General features: G+C 39.9%; 1 pseudogene across 1 annotated transcript; it reads right to left on the bottom strand.

Annotated features, from left to right (window-relative positions):
* Positions 1 to 1,764: 1,764 nt before the first annotated feature.
* Positions 1,765 to 2,295, bottom strand: LOC307113205 (ferritin light chain-like; annotated as a pseudogene). Its single transcript has one exon. The product of its transcript is annotated as a ferritin light chain-like (transcript).
* Between the last annotated feature and the right edge of the window lie 3,555 nt (positions 2,296 to 5,850).

Here is a 5,850-nt window from a genome sequence, read left to right as displayed (position 1 = left end):
AGCTGCTTTTTAGAAAGTCTTCCCATGTCCAGATCTCCTTCTCTGAGAATCTATCTCACCCACCTATGAGCATGGGCTTGGCCAGGGTTGACTGCACCAGAACAGGGCCACTGACCCAAGTTCAGCTATTTGGAATTTGGCTCTTGCTAATTTGGATGGTGATTTTAGATAGTTTTAGCTGACCCCTTATATTGAGGACATGAAATTACTAAAATTCACTAGCCTTGAGGTCACCATATTTGCTCATGAGCAGTAAAAACAAATCAGCAGAATAAAAGTTAAAGATGAGAAAAAGGCATGGAATGAGAAATAGAGACACTGGGTGAGGAAAGGGAGGAAGAGAGAGCGAGAGCGAGAGCGAGAGAGAGAGAGAGAGAGAGAGAGAGAGAGAGAGAACGGGCTTGAGATCCTGATGCTTTCTGGTTTCTAGTTTTGTTTCCAATGAAGCCAGGCTGTCCTCTCTGCCTTAGGGATACCCTGATGCCTTAATCTGCCTGGGTTGAGGGAAAAATGTGGGAATTAGAGCATGAACTCTCACTCATTACTTCACTTTCAAGCTATTGCAACACACTACAGTGTAAGAGTGCCCAGTTAAGTAATGTAAAGATAATACTATATGATTTTAATTAAATAAGAAATATTGGTTGAAGATGTTATTGCAAGTGAAAAAAAAAACACCCACAAAAATGGCTGAGCTGACCCTTCTCCTGCTTCCTCGAATGAGTGATTCAACAGTCACCATGTGAGGTAAAAAGAATGAAAATCTCATCAAGTATAAAAGGAAGAGAAGCACAGGTTTCAAATTCTAAAGACTATTAGAAATATGAATTATATCTACTATCATGAACGAAACTCTTTACCCATGTCATATATTGACCTTGAGATATTAACCAGAACCAAAAATTAACAGGACATAAAATCCAGATAATTAGAGCATGAGGGAAAATCTCTATAATTTCTATGCTTACTTTTCTTCTGGATTATCATTTATCCTAATTTTTCTAGAACTTCTTTATGTATTTGGGAAATTAACTCTTGGTCTGAAATATGAATCACAACTATTTCTTCTACTGTGTCAGAGATCTTTTTACTTATCTAATGAAAGACTGTTTTATTGTATGTAATCAAATTACTAAAATTTTAAATGGCTTCTGAATTTCGCGTCATAGTTAAAAGATCTTCTGTATCCCAGGTTTATAAAGGAATTCATGTTATTATCTGAGCTTGTATAGTCTCATTTTTCATATTCAAATCGTTGGTCCATTTGAGTTTATTCTAGAGGGAGCCTCTCCTTCTGGAAGGAGATTTCCAAGGTCAATGAGCCCCCCTACCGGCTCCATACTTCTGTTTTTCCTTGTGACACCTCTGAAACTTCCAGCACAGGCTTGTGCAAGTTCACTCTGCCTTTGATACCACTTACATGTCAAGAGGAATTTTCAGGATTCGTCTGTCTCTTAGTTTCTCTAAAAATGTGTTTTGTGAGGTTTTTCTCCCCCACTTTTCTTGTTGCTCTTTTTGGTCTCTAGGAGAAGTGAGAACTTAGGAAGGTTAAGTCCTGATGAAATTTTTGCTCAATTTGCTCTTTATTTTATTTTATTTTATTTTGCTGCAAAAGCTTTATTGTTTCATTTGGTCTAATGCATGGGAGAGGGCTCCAGGGTGGTTAAAAGACTGGCTAGTAGTTTTGGGAAGAGGCTCAGGTAAAAGCCAGACACCAGGGGGATGCAGAGGGGTCTCTCAAAGGCCTCTGGGCTCCAAAGGCTCCTAGTCCTGCTTGAGTGTGAGCCTCTCGAAGAGATACTCGCCCCGCCCAGCCTGGGGCCGGCCAGCCTGTGGGTGGATGTTAGTCAGGTGTCGCCCATCTTCTTGATGAGTTTCACCTCCTCACCCAGGAAGTGGTTCTCCAGGAAGTCACAGAGCTGAGTGGGGTCTGCGCGGGTAGAACCCAGGGCCTGCAGCTCCAAAAGGGCCTGGTTCAGGTTCCTCTCCAAGGCCAGGGCGGCCTCCATGGCGTCCTGAGTTTTGCCCAGTCATCTTGGGAAAGTTTCAGTGCGTCCTGGAAGAGAATGCGGCCGCCACGCTGGTTTTGCAACTTTAAGAGACACTCAGCGCCCTCGTGCTTCTTCTCCGCCAACTCAGGAAGAAGCGGCCCACGCCCTCCAGAGCCACATCGTCCCTGTTGGAATGGAAGCCCAGAGAGAGGTAGGTGTGGGAGGCCCGCAGATGCAGGCTGGCCAGGCGGTTGGCCGCAGCCTCCACCTCGATGGAATAATTCTGACTAATGTGGGAGCTCATGGTTGTTCGGCGATAAGGAGTTAAGGTAGGAAAAAAACCCGGTGTGTTGGCTGCTGGTTCTGAAGGTGGTTCTGAAGGTGGTGACTGGATGAGATGCAGAAGAGAGGCCGGAGGCTGGAAGAAGGGGCGTCCCTGGGTCTGTTCCGTCCAAACACTGTTGAAGCAAGAGACAGATCCGGGACGTCCGAGTGCACTGCCCAATTTGCTCTTTATTATAAAAATTTCAATATTCATTTGTGTGCTGTATGCCTCTTATTGATCAGTCTTTGAGGTACTACACAACTGAATTTGTGTAGTTATACAAGATGGAGCAGATCTGAACTCAAAAGCTGTGCTGGGCCAGACATCAATAAGATGGCGAAGGATTTCATTTCAACAAGAATTTTTAAAATAGGCAATACCTGACTTTTTAGTCAGGGCACTGACCTCTTTTCCCTTAAATTGTCAAATTAAAAAAAAAATGACTTCAATCAACACAACAATAGCCATCTGGTGTGAAAGAATCCAAATTATACCTATTTTTTTGTCAAATTGACCAAAAAAAATATTTTTTTGGCGTGCTGCAGAATTTTAGTAATTAGTTTATGTGTGCCATGAGATGAAAAAGGTTGAAAATCATTGGTCTTAGATACACATCTTTAGACAGTTAACGTCTCTGAGATCAGGATGGCATTTTAGTCTAGAAGGAAGTAGAACTCTTCCAGAGAGAACCTGGGGGCACTGCCAAACTGAGATCACTTTAAATTCTCTGCTTGATATTGTTGGGGCCGCATAGATAATGAGAATTTAGAATGCAAATTTGCTTGAGCAGTTTTTGGGTTCAGATTCCCAGAATTCTTTTTTTCTGTCTTCACTCTGGACCAAGATTAAAAAATGCAAGTGTATTTCTTGTTTAGTCCTGCATGGAACATATAGGCCTTTCATATCTCAATTTTTTACACCATCTTAGTGTTTTTTTCTTCTTGTAATGGTACATAAAACAAGAGTGTATGTGTTGGAAACTGTGGAGCCCACAGAAGACACAGATATAAATGTGGGAATTTTCATAAGAATGAACCAACTAATTCTGTCTTTCTAATGAAAGGTAATTTTAATGATTCAAAGAGTGATTTTAAGGAGCCATCCTGTGTACAGGGGTTTTTGCTCCATGATACCTTGAATATGAACTTGGCATCTGAAATAAATAAAGTAAGAGTTGTTTGGTCTTTCTCTTTCTTGATGAAATATAACAAGAAACAAATTTGATTTAGGAGAAATAATGTTTCAATTTTTAAAGAAGTTTTGACTTTTTTTTTCTGGAACTGACTTTTCTGAATTTATTACTCCTTTTAATTACGTTCAAAAACCAAAATCTCTTTGACTCTCAGTTGACCAGCACATTAACTGGCTTTATCCCTTTGACTTGGACAGCAGCAGGGTTCTGAGCCAGACACCAAGTCTAACAGCAATGGAAATAGATCAGTTGTACTTGAGTTGAAGAAGTGGAAGGGGAGAGAAGTGATCAGATTTGGAATAGAGCTAACAGGATTTACTAGTAGGTCTGATGGGAGGTGAGAGAGAAGTAAGATGTAGGAGATAACTAAAGATTTTGGGATGAGTAGCAATAGAAAAGAAGCAAGTCTTTGGGGGAGAAATAAAGGGTTCTGTTGAGTGGCTTCATTAATTTTCATTAACATTTTGGAAAACTCAAATCACACTCCTCCCCTCTTTCCCACTTCTCCCCCCCCTCAAAAAAAAAAAAAAAGATACACAAAATGTGATGCTGCCTCCAGCAATGGGGGAGTCAGGGTTGTCAGACAACATGCCTCCAAGTCACTGGAAATAGCTGAAGAGCTAAATAGAAGCACAGGCTCATTAGGGCTACCAATGGGACACAGGTCTTTTTGATCTCGGTCTGCATGCTAAGGAAAGGGTAAGTGAGCCTCCTTTTCATCTTTCCCATCACACTTTAAAGGGCAGTTGTAATGTTCCCACCAACTGAATAATTTTCATTTCCAACTCTAATCAGTTTGTGAATAAATATCCTTTGGAGATGTGAGCTGCTTTAAATGATGGCTGTCTTTCCACCTTTAATCTACAACACTACAGTTCTCTTGAGAGAAAATAGCTCCTTGTGTCTTTATTCCCTCTCTGAGTTCATAGATGAAGCACACCTCCTTATTTTATTATTACATAATAATGGCTTTAGTAGGTGAATAAAAGGTTTCACAAGTTTTGCAAAAATGAGAGGCTATTCACCCTTGCTACCTTTAATCTCCTGCATTCTCCTGTTAATGAGTATAAATTATCAAAGCTATTTCTCAAAGTCTTTATATAGTACAATACCAGTGGCAGATCATTCTCAGGAAGGGCTCTTTTTAAGTATCATAATTAGTGGTATTATCTTTAATCTTTTGTGGTATGAAAATCAAGGACAACATGAAACTTGATACAAGGTGAGAGACTGCTTACTTTGGTGAGTTTTCGGAGGTGAAAATGTAGGTTTGAACCAGCTCTCCTTCCTTTGGAGAGCTCTGAAAGATTTTCAAAGTATGGGAAATATTGATAAATTTCTTGGAGTATATTTTTTCTAAGAATTGGTTAACTACTTTGATCAGATGAGATCCAATTTCATTCTTTTTCCTACTTCAAAAGGACCAAGAGCCAAGCATTTTCTGAAAAGGTCTGAATATATTAAACTAATTGCTCCTAATGGAGCATTTGGTTTTTGGGGCCCAATTAGATTAGTTTTGAAATATATTCATATCAAACTTCCTGGTTCAAGGTGGTAAATTGAATCACTACAGTTAACTCACATTCCTATCAAAATCCTAAGTATATTAAAGTATAAGAACAAACAGAACAAAACAAACAAAAAAATGCTGTGGCAGGAAGATGCAGGATACCATATATAGACTAAAAAACCATGAAGAAATTCTGAAAACTAGAAAACAGATTGTACAAAAGTAACAGAAAAGTCCATGCTTACAAAGTCTGTAAATCAACACAAATAAAGTAGTCAATGAATTTCCCTGAGTTCCAGAAAGCTTGCAAGAGGAGCATTGTTTGAAGGCTGTTGCTAAGTAAACTATCTATTGTCAATGGGTCTTTAATAAGACTCAGGCATGTTTTAGATGCCCAGCAAAAAGTTAGAGGTATTTTCAAGAAGGGGACCCAGGAAATGACTTTGGGAACTGCATCAAAGCCTGAACTTGTGGTTTCAGCCTGATCCCTGCAGGCCAGGCTGAGGGAACCCACTGGTGCACGAATCTGTGCACTGGGCCTCTAGTATGCATATAAGATCTTTGGTTAATCTCTTCCTGCCCTCCCCCCTCCCCCCTTCCCTCTGAGATCCATCAGTCTATTCCATGTTTCCATGCCTGTGCATTGAGCGCCTGCCCCCTGGTGGTCAGTGCGCATCATAGCCACCAGTTGAACGGTTGAATGGTCGCGTAGGCTTTTATATATATAGATAAACAAATAATTCATAAATATAGAATATCATATTGGATAATATAAATGCTATTTTAGAAAAATGTAAATCACCAAAGTTTACCTAATAAAACATAAAATATC

Source organism: Cnephaeus nilssonii (genome assembly GCF_951640355.1).
Source record: "Cnephaeus nilssonii genome assembly, chromosome: 17".
In the NCBI taxonomy this organism is placed as follows: Eukaryota; Metazoa; Chordata; class Mammalia; order Chiroptera; family Vespertilionidae; genus Cnephaeus; species Cnephaeus nilssonii.
This window is presented reverse-complemented; position numbering and strand designations above follow the sequence as displayed.